This window comes from Belonocnema kinseyi, chromosome 5 (genome assembly GCF_010883055.1).
Source record: "Belonocnema kinseyi isolate 2016_QV_RU_SX_M_011 chromosome 5, B_treatae_v1, whole genome shotgun sequence".
Taxonomy (NCBI): Eukaryota; Metazoa; Arthropoda; class Insecta; order Hymenoptera; family Cynipidae; genus Belonocnema; species Belonocnema kinseyi.
Genome location: NC_046661.1, coordinates 109349839 through 109366750, shown reverse-complemented (window position 1 = coordinate 109366750; position 16912 = coordinate 109349839). Strand labels below are relative to the sequence as shown.

The 16912-nt window shown below is 27.9% G+C and overlaps 1 protein-coding gene across 1 annotated transcript in view; it reads right to left on the bottom strand.

Annotated features, from left to right (window-relative positions):
- Positions 1-7807, bottom strand: part of LOC117173164 (calexcitin-2) — a 235921-nt gene extending 228114 nt beyond the window's left edge. The window contains exon 1 of the mRNA XM_033361575.1: positions 7671-7807. The gene's annotated coding sequence lies outside the window, so the exon portion shown is untranslated. The remainder of the gene's footprint in view (positions 1-7670) is intronic.
- Between the last annotated feature and the right edge of the window lie 9105 nt (positions 7808-16912).

The following is a 16912-nucleotide window of genomic DNA, read 5'->3' as shown; positions in this document are numbered from 1 at the left end:
TGTTTGTGAAAATTAACATTCTATATTAAAAATTCAACGATTCCATTTTGCGTTGTAAATTAACCTTTTCAGTTGAAAATTCAATTATTTGTTTGAGAATTCCTTTTTTTCAGAAAATTCTTTTTTTACTTGAAAATTTATTTATTAAGATAGAGATTGAAATATTTTGTTGAAATTTCAATAACTTTGTTGAAAATCTAATTACTTTTTTTAATAACTCAACTATTCTGTTACAGTCATCTCTTATGGTAATTACAACGGTTTAGTCAAAAATTTGTGAAGTATAGTTTATGAACAAGCCCATAGGTAAATTCTGACGAAATTGGTTGTTTTGGAATTTAGATTTAAATCCATGATTAAAAAAAATCAAATTCTGGAAATTAGGCCACGCAAAATATAAAATCGATAGGCAACTATCGAATGCTCCGGTAGTTTAATAGTAGACTCGCTTTTGGCAGAAAGCACTGGGGCTGGAGTTGCCCTTTGTAGTTCAACTTTGAACTCTGGCAAGCGCTGCTCTACAATTTTCTCATCGACGGATTCTCTATTCAGTCCGAACCTCTTTTGAAGGAAACGCACGCACCATGATGAGTAAAATTCTCGACAGTGGCGTAGCTACATTTTCCGCCCGGGGCAAAAATAATTTGCCGCCCATTATTCTCAAATCTGCATTCATTTCAAAGATCGTTTTGCCGCCCCAAGCGTTTACGCCCGGGGCAATGCCCCCGCCCCTTAGCTACGCCACTGACTCTCGAGGATAATTGGTAAATCGCAAATGTCCAAAAACTAAATAAATTGTAAATAAGGATATATGCGAAAAAAGGTTAAATATAAATTAAAATTGATTTTAAAAAAACCGTAAGTTGGGGCTAACCGGGATACAGTGGGGCAACCGGTCCTACTTTAAATTCATATTTTATCATTTAATTTCTCACTCACTGTAAGTGAAATTCGGACATGGCCAAAAATAATCTACTGCATGATTCTCTTTCTTTGTATAAACCGTTAAAGAGTTTCAATTTTCAAAAAAATATCTGAATGTTCAAACAAATAGTTACATTTTTACCCAAAAAAGATTTATCAGTCAATAGAGAACAAAATATTTCATCAGATTTTATATCAAAAAGGATCGTTTTGTCACGAAGTCTCTGTTTCTATGCAAATTTGTTTTTAAACCAGTTGGAGATTGTTTATTATTGAACGTTGATATTATGTAAAGCATTTTCATTTCTAGTAGGTGCTTCCTTATTTTTAATAAGGGTAATCCAATTTTTTTTCTAATTATTGGTCTGTAAAAATTGCTAATACAATTAAATATTTACAAAAATAATTATATTCTAAAGAAAATGAAATTTTAATGTTGATTTGTACATAAAAATAAAGTTAGTTAGTGTATTTACATGTGTTAACTAGAAATAATTTTTATGTTTTAGTACAAACAAAAATACAGCGCATAACGCATTGTGAGGGTTAAACTGCCCCTACGTATTCAACGAAAATTTTTTGTCTTATAGTGTACAAGAAATTAAAAGATATGTATTTTTTTGTTATCTGTGGAAAATCATTTTCCAGAGGATGAGAACTCCTGGCATTCACTTTTCAAACGCTTTTTTTTTCGCTTCAAAATTCCACTTTTATCATATATTTCTAACCAGTTGCTGATCGCTTATTATCGAAGTACAATACTAAATACAACTTTAAACTCCAGGGAAAACTTTTTTGGGGGTGAACTTCGGGAGTTGGTTGTGATCCTATCAACTTGTGTATATTTCCCTGAAAAAATTATTTTATTGTATTCCTGGCAATTTATAAATGACTATAACACTGCGAAATATCATTTAACAATTTCCGTTGCTACATATTGGCAGACCCATTCGAGACAGTATAACCCCCAAAATAAGAAAATCACCTAGAAATTTGGTTTTCTACACAATAAATATTATTTTTCTAAATATTTCATTGTTTTTGAAATGTTTACAAAGAAAAAATTTGGTGAAAAAATCATTTTTCCCCTTTAAAAAACAAAGTACGCAACCCCTAAGCGACATAGCGAAGTTTAATTAAAATCGATGACGGATTCTTTGATATCCTTCCTTCTTAGAAAGGTTTTTTTTCAAAGGAAAAAGGAACAGTTAAACTATCATTTAAAGAAACATTAATTTTTTATTTAAAACGGTCAGAATGAACCTTTTTGTTAGAATAGATGTAAACTCGAAGTTATAAGCCGTTCGTTTTGGAGTCATAAAAATTCGACTCAAGGTGTAAATATATGTCTTGAAGACAGATAAACTTGTTTCCAAGACATAAATTAAAGTCTGGCTCTGTCTCAAAAGTGAGACATGCTCAAGTCGAACTTTTCGACTGCAGCATATCTTGATTGGGGGAAATTCAAGTCGAACTCAAGTCGAATGATTTTTACGCGGGTATGTATTAAAATTATAGTTAACCGAACAAAAATTTAATACTCGTGGAATTTGACGTTACTGGTACTCAAAATTATGAAAAAAATTTCGAATTTTTACGAAACATGTAACTGAAAGATGTTGCCGTTAGCGCTAGTGAAAATTACGAACCGTTTCGTAATTTTACGAAACGTGTAACTCCAAAAAACTTCCACTACAAGTTTCGTAAGATTCCGAAAGAAATTTTTAACAGTGTACAAAAATTGAACCAAAAAAAAATGAATGTTCCACTAATTACTTGAATACTCAAATGTTGAAGCAAAGTAATTTCCAACAAATCGGTTTCATTTTCAACATAAAATTAACATAAATCAGAAATATGAAAGCAAAGGCGAGAAAATATTCTTTTTCTAGTTCCTTTTCACTTTTTAATGCGAAAGTCTCAGGAAAAATGATTTTAATATCTTCCTGAAAAATCTTTCATATTTTATCTTTCCCTTCAAGAGCAACGAGCGCGCACTCCTTCGAAGAGTATATATTACGTGTATAAACGAATCTGCTGTAGATTAGATTCAATTCAGAGATTTGCTGCAGCACTTTTGAATAGCATTCGATATCCTCCAGTTGGGATGCATATCAACCGGAATTGCTATTTGTGGTGGATGAATGTTTGAGATTCCGAAAGTCTAATTAATCCTAATCGAGAGACAAGAATTCACAAATATTTCTCTTCGAAAAAATTAAAATACCCATCAAGATTTAATAATAAGGTCACCATTTCCAAACAGTTTAAATCATATCTCTGAAATTAGGATTCGCCTAAATATTATGATAAACATTCAGATATATAGCTTTGTGGAATTTTAATAATCGTTTCTATATTTGACTGATATCATATGAAATAGACCGGTCTGGCTCATTTCGAGAATCATGGAGTGGTGGATCAAACTTCCACTCATCTGATAACCTGACAAAACAACTTTTTTGTTCCCGTCTTTTTTATACTACTAGGGAACCCATCAGGGATTATTTATAGAAAAACTACAGAGGTTAAATTTATAAAATCTTATTCTAATTAAAACTCACATAAAACCACAGATATTTTAAAGATGTTACTTTGACTTATTTTGAATTCATTAGCGAAAAACTGATAAACGTTAAAAAAAAATCTATAAAATAAATAAAGAAACAATTTAAGCCAAAAATTAGCTAACTGAAACTTTTTTGTTTGTTAAACAAATAAACCTCACTCATATTGTTAACCGGTCCTCAATTAATGTCAACTTTATTTTCCTATTTAAATTATTTTAAATTTCAAACATCTTTTTTAATAAATATTAAAATTTTAAAATCGCAAAGGATATTTTATTCATTTTTTTTTAAATTATATCAGAGAGATCTACAGCTAATTGAAAACAGAAAATTTGAATTTTAACTCGATTTAGCTAATATTGACAATTCTGAATAAAATATAAAAAAACGTATTTTTTTTCTTATTGTAAATATGTGTTAAACTTTATGGGGCTTGCGCCACCTCTAAATATCATTTTTTTCAAAGAAAAATGGATTTGTTTTTTTTTCGATCCGAACAAATTATTTTAAAACGAAATTTGTGACTTAATTTTCCTAAATTTATTATAAGTTTCCCAGATTCATCATCGGGATGACATTATTGTACAAAAAATCCAATTGTTGAAAGATAGCGAGATTTTCAATTAAGAGCAGAAAATGTTTTTTGACGAAACTGAAATATACCGAAAGTAAAAGTGGATGAAACTAGAAAAAATCTGAAAAGTGAAATGAATGAAATTATTAAATTTCCAAAATTACATGAAATGGTTCACATTTTAAAACCCAAATTGTAAAAATTCCCCAATTCCTGAAATCCTGAAATTTGTAAATTAGTAAATTTCTGATATCATTAAATTCCCAAAATTCTAAATTACTGTTTCAAATGCCCGAAAAAATTAAAATCAATATTTTAATTTACTAAAATAACTTTTTATTTAACAGGTATACGTGTATAATTGAAGTTATTTAAGAGATATTTTTTAATTTAAATCTTTGCATTATATACGATCATGCAGAATATAACATTAACGACTATTCACACAAATAAAAAATATCAAATTAAAATACTAAATTTGACGGAAATTTGAGATATTTACTTTCAGAAAATTTTCTATTTCTTTTCTGGATATTTTCGGTATTTTTTTCTTTATTTTAAATTTTCATTTCTGGCAATTCTTCCAGTTTGGTAATTATATTTTCGGTATCTTTCAACATTCGGTAGTTTTATTTTTCTGAAAAATTATGTCATCGCTTATCATAATTGTACGATATATAACGGAATAAGAGTTCCTCAAATTTTCCGTAAAATAAGGACAGCAATTTCTAATATATAATTTTACATAAGAACATTATTTGTATTGAAAAAATTGTTAAAAATACAACAAAAATAATTTAAACGAAGTTGCTTGAAACTTAATTTTTTATTATTATCACTCTTCAGCAATTTGAGAAAAATGGTCGATTGATGGCTTATTGTACCTGGGAAAACCTTCCTCATAAATCTGCTGTTTCCAATGTTAAAAGTATATTTTTTTAAATCGTTAGATATTTTTCCTTTAAGAAAAAATTAGTTAAGCAAACAAATGTATTTGAAAATTATTTACTTAAATTAAAAAATTAGCTATAATTTAATTATATCCAATAATTTTGAAATAAATACTAAAAAATGACAGAAAGAAAAAATTCAATACAAAAACTATGGCTAAAATACTTATTGATCGTAAGTTTGAAACATTGATCGTGAAAAAAAGATATTATCATTTTAATTCTTAAAATAACATACAATCTTTTCCCTCAGCAACCTGATTTTTGGCACAACTACCTTAAGACAAAAAACTGAAAAATTTTCAAAAGAAAAATTGATATTTAAAATTTTAATTTATATCATTGACAATTATTAATGCAAATCTAAAAATATCCAGTAAAAATGAAAGACGGTCCTTACGAGAAAATACACTTTTTTTAAAAAATGTATTCTATTCTTGTATTTTTTAAATTCATTCAAGTTTTGTTAAAGAATTAGAAAGAGGTAATTTGCTTTACAAGCTATCGTAAAGAAAATTCAAAGTTTTGTTTTCTAGATAATACAAGCTTTCAAAGTTAATATCAGTTACTTATTTTCTAATTCACATAAATTTACAAATAGCATTCAATTCGTGAACAAAGAACTATCATGAATAAAATACTTGTGTCATATTTTGCTTTCGAAGACAATATATTTCAACCCAGAAAAATTTATTAACAAATCAGCCCTCAAGAGAAAAATATAGATATAGAATATTAAGTTACCCGTTAAATTTTCCAATTCACATTGCAATTATTTTTATCGCTATTATTTCCAAATTAATTAACGCATTTGCCAGCGTTGTTTTACCAGAAGAAATTTAATTTATAGTGTTCGATAAAAAAAATCCCTCGTGCATGACATGTAGTCGATGTCCAGAAATTATTATTTAATTTTTCACAAAAATGAGTAGCGAGAGAAAAATCGAACAGGCAAATATGAATGCGACGCACAAGATTTAATTTATACCTCCCTTTGATTAAACGGGTACAGGCAGAAACTTCAGGTTGCAAAAACGTCACAGAAACAACCGAACACGAGTTAATTTTGTCGTATTTACTCACGGCTTTACGTGCACCACTCACAGGGCTATAAGGATCATTTGATGCAAATTAAATTATTTTGCCTGTTTCAAATTAAGCAAATAAAAATTATTTCAAATAATTAATTGACTCTCATTAAGGAAGTAATAACTCTTTAAGTGCACAATTAAGAACAGAACCAACATTGTAAATTAGAAAAGATTCTAAACTAACTTTTAATTTATTTTGTTCGAGGAGACTGTATTAATTAATTTGAGAGTATAGCTATGCAGAAGAGTCAAACCGACCGCGAAAAAAAACTCGGAAAAAAGTCCGCTTTGGGCTAATTGCTGCAAAATAATTAACAAATGCCAAACAAGTACTTTTGTATAGCTGATATTAAGTCCAGCTTTCAGAGGCTTCACAATTTTTTGATAGGAGGTTTACTAAAATGATGTTAATGGAAAAAATCCATAAAAACTGTTCTTTTCGCGAACACATTCTCATGCGTTGTGAATTCTCTTTTGTTAAAGCACTTTCGGTTTTAACGAACACATTCTCAGCATGTATCTCGTGCTTCGCTCTCGAGTTTGTTCAAAAAATAAACTTTTCTACACCATGGTCAACACTATTATATCAAATTTATAATAGATTCACTTCTGTACTTCGGCCTGGGATTTCTTATTCAGAGTTTACAAAATAATGCATAAATTTCATTTTTTATTATTATTTTAATATTTTTTTCCTTATTTTCCACTAATTTTTATTCTCAACTACACTTAAAAATCTATCATTTCAACGAATTTATATTATTACAATTAATAATCATCCTATAAAAAAATAATTCTCTTATCAAATATTCATTTGAGACTTTTGTCATCTGTCCTTAATTAATTTGATTATTTTAAAATTATTTGTTCTAAGATTAAATCCAAAAATACACATCATTGCCTAAAGTAGTTCTAAGAAAATGTGTAGATACAATCTGGTCGAAAATCTTTGTCAAATAAAAAGTTATTGAATTTTCGATTTTTTGAGATAATTCAAAAATCTGTTATGTTAATCTTGTAGGGCTTTCAAAAATCAACATTTTTCTTCTTTCGACTTTTTTCATATCGTGCGTTTTGTGACTTAAAATTTTTATTTCCGTACACAGAATTTCTTAATTTTGGAAAAAATGTTCCTAAACATTTTAAAAATGCCGTGGCTTTTTGAATTTTCATCCAAAGTAGCTGGTTAACGAACTCGACCTAATCCTAACGCAACTTAATCCGATTAGCCTTTAAAAAGTTATCCGATATATGAACGATAGCGGCAAAAGACGGACACTATCGTTAAACCTATTTTTACGGATTCAGCGGTTGTTGAAACGCATAAATTTAAAGAAATTCGCGATGGTCAGTTTTCACATAAAAACAATACCTTCTCATTATGATGAGAATTTAAATATGCATGCTCGTTAATCACTTTCAATGACACTGTGATACACCTTTTCAATTTTTTATTATCACCCGTAGATTTAATAATAAGAGATTTTAAAAAAATCCGTTTGGATAGGTTCCTTTGTTTTGAGAATTTTTGAATTTGAAGGAAGAGATTTGGAAAACTCACCCTGGGTTTAAAATCCGTTGGAAATCAGGTACCAAATCCTAAGAGTGTTGGTTTTGTAGGTCACAAGTCGTAGCAGGTGCGAGGAAATCCGGAAACAAGAGATAAATGTATCGAATCTGCGTGACTTCGACGACCGATGATACACAAGAAAGTGCGCACCGTGAGCTCGCGCTTCCTCTCTTTATACCCTGGAACTTGCACCTGTGCTTGCGCACAAGTTGCTCTTAAAAGCTCGAAAGGTTCGCTCTTCCGGTACAGCGACAGTGGACCCACCACAAATCTGCACGTGAAGAATGGACATTTGTGTCCATTTTTACCTTTAGTTCACAATAGAAACCTTGACGCTCAAATCCTGGAACAAGACAATGACCTTTTTTGGAAACGATAATTAAAGAGAGGATTATTAATTTTTTTTAACATTAGATGAACATTTTAACAATGCACTGTTTTGCTACGATCAGGAAGTCAATAAATTTTGAAAATTTTTACATTCTCATTTCTGATAATGTAATGTAATCGCCCAAATTTTCAATCTCTGGTTTTTAATGGATCTTTACGTTTTGGCACTCACAGAATCCGAAAACCATAAAATTTCATCGATGCCTGTCTAGCGACGCAAACTTTTGAAGGATTTGACCAATCGAGTCCGCATTTGATATACTTCTGAAGGTGCCCAAAATAAAGGCAAAGTTCGTCAATCAGATATTTCGCACCAAAATTAAAAAATTGAGAGCATTTTCAAAATTTCAACATTTTAAAAAAAATTTTATTAATTGTTGTCAAAGTTTTTTATAGATAGGTAAAATACTTGAAAATTATCTAAATAAAATTTTTTATTTTTATAAAAATTAGAAAAGTTATATACCTTTCAAAAATTTGAAAATCTTCAAAAAATGGAAAAAATCATTTTTTTTTCATAGACCCAGCAATTTTCACTAGATATCAAATATATTTTTAAACTATTTCAGCCAAATTTTCCGATAATCCCACATTTTTTAAAATTAGATCCTGTATAATCTACAGGGTCCTATTAGGATCAGGAAAAATGAAATGTGAACATTATTTTGCAATATCTGACCGAGTGTGGAGCGCGAGGTAAATACATTATCGAGCGCGGAGTGCGAGAATGAACAGTTGCGCGTCCTAGGCGCGCTCAAACTAGCGAGCGAAGCGAGCCGCGCGCTATGAGAATGTGCCTGCATTTTTAACCAAATATTCAAATTTTCAACCTAAGAATATTACTTCTATAGTAAAAGAAATGGATCTTTGATGAAAGAGTTGCAGTTTTCAATCTAAAAAGTAGAATTTTGTAGAAGACATTTCACCTTTAATTCAAATAGTTAAACGTTCATGCAAAAGAGAAGAATTTTCAACCTAGAAAGATGAATCTATAACCAAAGAGAGAAATTTGAAAACAAAAAAAAACTAAACATCAATAAAAAAAGGTTGCATTTTCAAACAAATAGTTTTATCTTTAAGACAAAAAGACGCATTTCTCCAATAGACATTTACATTTTTAACCCAGAAGAATCAATTTTCATCGAAGGACTTTTCTAACAAAAAGAAGAGTTTTCAACAAAACTGTTAAAATTTGAACCAAAAAAAGATGGATTTTACACAAAATAGTTGAATATCGAACCAAAAATATTATTTCTTGACGAAAAATGTAATATTTAATGGTATTTTAAATTCAACAAAAAGTACGAAATTTCAGCAAATTAGTTCATCCTCAAACAAAACAAATCAGTTTTCACAAAAAGTTTCACTTTTAACTAAAAAATGTCAAATTTCTACAAAAAATATGAATTTGCACCAAAAAATATGTTTTATTCAAGAGGGAAAAAAATGTTAACGAAATTGTTAAATTTGTATGTTAACTCTCTTTATAAAACAGTAGAATTAGCTGTCCGAAAATATAAAATTTTCAACTGCTAAGTTCATTTTGAACCAAATAGTTTAATTTTGTAGCAAATTAATAAAATTTTAAAAACAAAAGACGCATTTTTAACATAACAGTTAAATTTTTAAGCTAAAAATAATATTTTACAAAACTGTTAAATTCCCAAAAGAGAAGTACATTTTCAACTAAATGTTTTAATTTTAAACGAAAAATGATCAATTCTTAATTCCAAATGGAATTCCTAAATTTGTGCTGAAAAACATACTTTCTAGTAAACAAAAAAAGAGAAGATTTTTTAATAAAATAGTTAATTATTCAAGGCAAGAGATGGATTCCTAACTAATAAAATGTATCTTTCAGCGAGTAGTTCAAACCTTTAAAGCAGACAGTTGAATTTTCAATAAGAAAGACTTTTGTCTACCAAAATGGATAGTTGAATTTAAAAAAAAATATTTATTTTTAGCCAACAATGTTGAATTATTAACACACAAATTCTTATTTGATTCGTTATAATTTTTTCTCTTTCAAAAAAGTTTGAAAATTAACATAATGGCATCGGGTTTTCTTGTTTAAATTTCATGTAGGCCAAACCGTATTTGTGGTCAAGAGATTTTTCTCCTAAAAATCGAATTTTCCCAATTTTTTCACAAATAGCGAAAATTCGACAAATTGCTAAAAAAATTCTTACTATTTTATGATATTTTGCATCGTTCGCGAAAAAAATTGAAAATGCGATTTTTTTAACAAAAATGTTCGTGCCCACGAAAATTATTTGGCCTTCATAAAACATACCCAGGCAGAACAATTATATATTGTTTATATATAGTGTGAAGTTTTATATATAATACTCATTTTTTAATACAAAAAATGTTTACAACAAATGAGTATTATATATAAAACTTCACACTATATATAAACTATATATAATATTTTCAGCTGGGTACAAAATGTCTTCTTTTTCACGGCATGAATTTAATAAAAATATTGGGTACAACACAGGAAGTGGAATTTTATTGGAAGTTCGACTTAATTTTCTTAGTTCTTTTTTGAAAACATGAAAAATGGTTTTAATGTAAGAATCCAGTTTTGTCTTTTTTTATTCAATATTCTTATTTTTTATTTCGTGCTTATATAAAGAAAGCATTCTGTGACTGTTATGCAGGTCAAACCATTTGTGTGGCGAGGAGAATTTCTTCTTTTTAATTGTAGTTTTAACTTTTTTGTAAGCCATTAAAGATATTAAAAAAGAGTAAAAGGCATTTTTTGTAGAAGTTTTGTAATTGATCCAACTTTTTCTTAGTATTTTGCCGAATTTTTCGTTTGTTAAGAAAATAAGAAAATTTCATTTTTTGAAACAAAATTTTTCTAAACACAAACATGGTTTTACCCGCAAAAAAACCTATATGATTTCTTGGTCATATGAGTACCAAGGAAAGAAAAAATTGTGATGAAAAAAATATGGTTTTTTTTTTAGGTGAGTCGACTTTAAATGTTTTAATATTTTCTAAAAAGCTGTAGCCATTTATTAAGATTTTAGTTGCATTTTGAAAGCAGACAATTAACATCATCGAAGCCAAGAAAGAAAATAAAAATATCTTAATAAAATAACAAGTTATAATAATTTAAATATGAAATTAGTGTTTTTTGAAAAAAACCTTTAAAATTCAAATAATTAATGACCCTTAAATTTTTTTTGTCAAAACGGTAAAATACACGTCACTTTATTTCCTTTGTAAAACAACATGTATACATAACTGAAAAGTTTTGCTTTAAAATATTTCACCTTCCTGTTCGAGATTTTAAGAAACCAAATGAAATGTTTGTAAACTTATATGTTTTGAAAATGAATTGTTTTTTATTTTCTCCGAAATATTAAGAAAACTTGTTTAATCCTTTTAAACCTTTCAAAATCTCTAAAAAACGGATAAACTTTGTGTTAAAATCCTCAAAAATCCACTTTTTCTTCGCAAATTTGTCAAAATTATTTTCAAGTTTTAAATTACTTTTGTAACTTTTTGAAGGTTCGAAATATTTCTTAAACTTATTAAATTTTTTCTAAAATTTCGAATTCCTACAAAATTGAAAATTTGTGCTTTATTATCTTCTACGTTCGTTTTAGAAATTTCATAAAATCAATTGAAATGTTTAAAATATCTTGAAAATAATTTATCAACAAAAAAGAATCATTCAAAATTTTCTCAGAAATTCGAATCATTTTTTTACCCTCATTAGACTTTTAAAAACGCATTTTTTCAAAATATTCAAAATGGACTTTTTTTATTTAAATTTCCCAAAATATTCTCGACATTTAAATTATTTGAAAATTTTTTGAACTTTTAAGACTGCAAAAAATCTTTTAAATAATATTGTTTAAAAAAATGTAATATTTAAAAATTGAAATTATACTCGCAGAATTCTTATTTCCGATACCAATAATTTTTTCTTTGTAGATACCGCTACTAAAAAACGATATTCTTAGTTCTTGTCCATAATTTAATTTTTCTTAACTCCTTATATGAATGGAAGAGCTTATAAATGGTAGTATTATATCAAAATGTTCAGAATCTATCTATTTACTAATATTCAATATCATTAAAAATCAAAATGTTCTTTTTTTCGATAATTGTTTTTTTATAATGCAAGTAAATTTTACTTCTTTTATCTTACCGTTTATGTGAGTTTTTAGTAATATTTTTATATAAAATAGTCGAGATACGAACATTAGAACCATTATTTTATATATCATAAAATTATCCATAATATTAAAATCGTTAAAATTAAAAATGAAATTTTTATTATTTAATATTGCGATTTAAATTATATCAGAACAAGCGACAAAAATGACTTCAATGTTCAGATCTTAACCATTCCTTAGGAAAACTATATCCAACACATAAACTAACGGCCAGATAAACCAAATTTTTTTATTACTCAAAAAGAATGTTTAAAAATTTTTAGGAGATAAGTGGCCAGAATATTAAAATGGTTATCTCTATTGTTCTTATCACTAAAAAATCGTAAAAAAATTATAGACAAACCGTGCTTAAAGACTAATTTATTTTTCTTGAAATACATGAAAATTTATTTCTTATTTGTAAATTTGAAAGTTACTCCTATTCGATTAAAGTCAAATTCTATACAAGAAAAAGCCTTTTAAATATTTAAAAACTTGTGTTAGTACAGCTTATATTGAAGCAGTCAATTTTTGGCCAGATTAATAAACACATATTAAAAAAAAGCATTTTTTTAGATTCCAAAAAAAATATGGAGAAATTTCCTTTTGGAAGCACCTCTTAATTATCGTTTTTTTTAAATTATCTGGAAAGTGGTTCCACGCGTATTTCAACTTTTCACTATTTTAAATGAAGCTTATTCAATGAGCACGGTATTCCTTGTTAAGATTGAATAACAAGTACTATTTCCTTGGTCATAAATAAAGCAGTAAATGAGGAAATTTTTAAATAAATTATAAATAACTTTTATATAATCTTCTTTCTTGACATTAAAAAGTAATTGGCTATGTAATTAATTACTGATCAAGTCGATTAATGATTCATCATTACATTAATAAGATAAAAAACCATTTGCGAAATCCGCTTTTCGAGATTACAATAAACCTTTTTTTTATGGGAGAAATATTTCATCTAAATTTATCAATGTCAAAAGATGAAAATCTTAACAATTATTTCAATAAAATTGAATATTGTTTGCTTATCTATATATCACCCATGGCTATCGAAAATTCACACTTATTCTTGATATAATTATTTAAATCTAACAATTTAAACTACCGAAGCATAGCAACATTCTCGTCCCTATTTTCGATTTCAACCTTCCTTTATAATTCCCATTGAAATTAAACTTTTCAAATTTATATTTCGCGGAAGTGTTTTTCAGTAATGTATGCTAAGCTTCTTTATCATAAAGGGCTTTTCGAAAATTCTGTAACCCTCAATCTTTTACAGTTTAAGGTTTCTTAACGTAAATGTGGAAGGTAGGTGATATTGCAAATCCAGCTTATGGTAATTTATATTATGGTGATTTCAGTTATTATCTATCGGTCCACAGAATTATTTCCAAGCTGCATAAATATATTAATACATGAATGCATATTGATATTTATAATCTTATAAAAGTTAAACAAAATTAATTTAGTTTGAAATATGTCGTGGTTATTTTCAAAAGTAATTTTCAAAAATGAGAAGATCATTATCTGAAAGGTTTTGTATTCCTTGGACATTAGCGCAATTGAATTATTCAATAATGGAATTAATTAACGTCTTGTTTGCAATGTAACTAGGGCATTGATGTATGCAACGTGGCTTTTGACGAAAGCCTCGGGCGCAGTATTGAAACAAAATAAATTGACTTAGGTTTATGGAAAGGGTATTTAATTAAGGTAGCCAACGAAAAGTATCGATAAAACACATTTTATTTTCCCTTTGATCGATTTTTATATGCATTACTTATTTACTTTATTATTTATAATAAGTTGGACTACATGAAACAAAGCTGTCATGGTGCAAAATGTAAAGGTTCTATCTCAATAAAAAAATCTAGTAGCTTGAAAATAGGGATCTAAATTGTAAAGCTTATCAGCGCCCTCTCTGAGATAGAACCTTCCCAGTTGCCCGCTCCGAGATGTAAGCTTTCTAGCTATATACGTGGAGATAGAACCTTTCAATTTGGAACCATCGATATATTCTTTAGAATTCATGGCCTCGGAAACTCAGAGTTGTAAACACACACGTAATACAAGTCAAAGATTTCTATTGCTCTGTTGTGATTTACAAGCCTTTAAAAGTCTTTTAAATATTTTAAACTCCATATCTCATTATCTCATTTCATTTTCTCAACTATTGTTTCGCTCGTTTTCAATTTCACATAAAATAATCACATACCGTATATTGTTTAACGAGAAAATTGTATTTTGTCAATGTAATTGCTTTCTGTTTGAATTGTTTAAAATAAGAAAAGCTAACGGGAAACATGCTACTCCTAGCAATATACAATTTTCACTTTAAAGTAATTGCTACGCTCTAATCGTTATGGGTCTTGTAGTCTGAATAAATTTATTTCAGCGTTCCTTTCATTTTTTGTTAAAAAATTGTTTTTTGAAAAGTGACGTTACAATAAATCTAGAAAATATCGGGCACATTATTTTCTAAAACCAGATTTATTGAAAAATGCGCAAATAATACTTTCAGCCTTTACTGGCTGTCTTCTGTTTGTCTATTTATTCAAAAGTATTAGGAACTTATGCACGACTTAATTGGTAAATCCAAATTTTCTAATGAACATTTTATGATTAAATTTATTACAAAAATTACCGGTACCAACAACTAGATTTCTGAGAAAATTGTTAATGATTTAGTCCACTTTAAAAGATTAATTTCGAATTATAATGATTTACAAATATGACAAACAAGAATCTGGAAAACCTAAGACTTTTTAACATTTTTTGAGATTTAGAAAAGTTTTCTGAAACCTTAAATTACTTTAAGGGATATTTAAAAGTCTTAGAAGTTTTGAAAAGAATAAAAATAATTTAAATCTTGAAAAGCTTTCTAAGATAAGCTTTCTAAGAGTTTTAAAGGTGTTAAATTAAGAAAAATTTAAATACGATTTGAAATTTAGAAAAATGTTGAGGTTGTGTTTATTTCTTCACCGGGAGTGCGTATTTTCAGACAAAATTTATTAACAATATTAAGAATTTAACTGCTTGATTGTCTATACAATTAATTAAAAAAATTATATATGATAATTCCTAAGATAAGACTATCATTTCCAACAATTATAAAAAATATTGTCTTTGTTTTTCTGTTACATTAAATAATATAAATTATAAATAACAAACATTTTATGTTAATTTCAAATGTATGTATATTATATTTATTCCTTTCCTTCTGTCTAGGACTGCTTATCCGGATATTGCAAAATAAAATGAATTATTTATTTTTCATAATTCCTTTAATATTTGTACTTTTTTTGTATTAATTTTTATTCTCAGCTACTCAAAAAAATTTCGTGCCATTAATAGATTTTAAAATGTCTTGGACTGACGTCATATACCTTATTATCCTGTTGAGTTCCCTCTTGCCAATGAATTAGTAAGAACGAGTTCTTCTTTGCGTTCGTAGTGAACTAAAGCGGTAGAGTTTATTTATTGAAATTGGCTATTAAATTAATCGGGATCGTACCAGTATCTACACAAGGGTGATATATTGTAAATTTTGTATAGGATCAAATGAATGCAAAAAAGTTTTAGTTGACTCCATGTATGAATAAACAATCTCAGTTAATAAATAGTTATTCAAAAAATATCAGATTTTAATATTCTCAATTTTCCAACAACTGCATAGGTTATGGTAATGTTTTATACCTTAAATTGGTATTTTTAAAGAAAAATCATTAGATTTAAATTCAATGAATTTTGTTTAAAATAGACAAATTGACATACTTGAATATTTTAAAAATGCGTACGTGTTATTCCTCGAAAAAGTGATTAATAAAAAAATTATTAGATTTCAAAGAAGATTCATCAGTTACGAACCATTTTAGGTTACGTTGGTGCTGTACACCGAAAATCAGTATTTTTGGTAGAAAATAGTTAGATTTTAAAAAAGATAAAAAATGTCTGTACCATTGAAGATTAAGTTAGCGGTTTTCACAGTGAATATAGGTATGGATTTCAAAACTGATTTATCATTTAAGGTTGTTTTAATTTTTTTTTATCAACAATTGGTTATTGCAAACAAAAATCATATAATCACAAGGAAGATTTACAATTTGAAACAATTTTTTAAAATGTTTTAAAGTGTTTTTCGTCAGAAATAGGTATATATAATTGTTTTAATCTACCCGCTGTACAAGCTCATTTTAATAAGGCCTTGTGCGCAGTACTCGCGAAATTGAGCGCACCTACGGCGCGCGGCTGTTGTTTCTTGCGTTTCGTGCTCGCTAATATTTTATCTCGCGCTTCACTCTCGGTTATACATTCACCACGCGCTAGTTCTTTCAATTTACCACAAAAGTTGTGCGCAAGTCTTTTAAAATTAAAGGTGAAAGCATCAACAACTGTACTTTGCTGATCGTGAATTCTTTTTTGTTGAAGCTCCTTTGTCTTTAACAAACACATTCTCATCACGCACCTCTTCTTTTACACACGATTCTGTCCAAAATGTGTACCTTTCTACACTTTTCTTTTTCCAATACTATTATGTTAAAGGTATGTTATATATATACAGTCTATCAAGTTAAAGCGTGGGTAACTTTTTTGGTAAAATATTTTATTTAAACGCATGTTTCTACATGGAATTACATTTGTCAAGGTGTCGAGCAA